We start from the raw sequence: 1,539 nt of genomic DNA, 5'->3' as shown, positions 1-1,539 counted from the left end.
TTTGCTGGAAAAAAGTAATTGTTCTTCTCCGGGAGAGGAGGATAACAAGCACTAGTAGTGCCACCTTCTGACCTGCTCCAATGTAGCAGGGTTAAACAAGCCCTGGGACCGGGGACTGGAACCAGGAGCCACCTGTTCCCAACAGGACGGCGTCCCAAGTGTGCAGCCCTGTGTGTCAGCAGAGGAGTGAAAGGTAAGCCAAGGGCATGGCACTTGCACTTGCCCCAGTGTGAAACTTGAAACAGCCCAAACAGGTGGGTTGCTTAAGAACACCCTAGAGCTTTGTGGTGAGGCCTCTCTCCTGCCACCTGGGTGTAAATCTCTGCTGGCACAAAGAACAGGATGTGGGCCTCCCTTTCTCTGGTACCCACTTGTCCCTGGCTCACACAGCCAGCAGCACCTCCAGGATGCCCAGCAGAGCCCAGTGATAAGTAAATCCAACTTTCCTTGGCATTCCAACGGCACTCACTTTGCCCAAGCTGCAGGGATGGCCAAGGCCCCAGGCCAGCACACAGCCTCAGCAGCACCATTTGGCTCCATGCTGTCTGTAAGCACTGTGAAGCCCACAGCAATTTTAAGTTAAACAGGGCAGAGCATATGGCAACTTGATGCCTGTGGTCAGGTCTTGTGCATCCCCCCACCCAGCTTTAGCAGAACAGGAAAATCCCAGACACAGGGAGGGTATAAAGTACAGGCAATCAGTAAAGAGACTTCTCTGTCACTCCAGGCAGATTTCCAGCACAGCCAGAAACTGTTAATATCTGCCACCATTTCTGTTAGTCCACACGGCACTCACATTAGCTCCTGCCCTCATAAGCTTTCTACTGATGTTTGCACCTGATCTTCCTTCTCTCCTGCTCTTTTTTGTCCTACTAAGTTCCTAATCCTCTTCCATGGAGCATCACTTGACACCACACACACACTTCCTTACAAGTTATCATTACCCTGGTGTCCTGCTACCCCCTTTAAACCCCACACAGTGAACTGTTTCCAAACAGTGCAACCAATTCTTAGCAACAGAAGAAGTGTGCAAGTTATGCAGGCTACATAACCTGCATTGTCTTCATCCAGCATTCAAGTCCTCAAGCTTTTCAAAGCCACTCTTCCTCTTTTTTAAAACGTTTCGTTTCCCCTTCTCGTTTTTTTGGGTTCTATGTGATAAAAGCACTATTCACTCTCCAGCTTATCTCAAGCACCCGAGCTCAAACATGAGGTTTTGGTTTTTTCACAGTATGAAACAGTTTGTACTACAAATTTTCTTCTCCCAACATCTACATTTTAATTTTTCAGTAAAAACTGAATCCCAAATGCTGTGTTAGCTCAAAGGATAAAAAACTACACTCATCTTGGAGCTGAAGAGGATGGACAACTTTCGTGTAGGATAGCTGGAGACCAACACATCCAAACACAACAGCAGGGAACAGGTTTTTCTGTGGCTCTTACCTATTGTCCTCCAGTTACAGGATGTATTCTGATAGTCCTCTGAGAGAAGGCCACTGCTGTAGTAAAGGAAGGAAAAAAATGACCAGGACAACAGTC

Source organism: Sylvia atricapilla, chromosome 1 (genome assembly GCF_009819655.1).
Source record: "Sylvia atricapilla isolate bSylAtr1 chromosome 1, bSylAtr1.pri, whole genome shotgun sequence".
In the NCBI taxonomy this organism is placed as follows: domain Eukaryota; kingdom Metazoa; phylum Chordata; class Aves; order Passeriformes; family Sylviidae; genus Sylvia; species Sylvia atricapilla.
Note: the sequence above shows the minus strand (reverse complement) of the source record.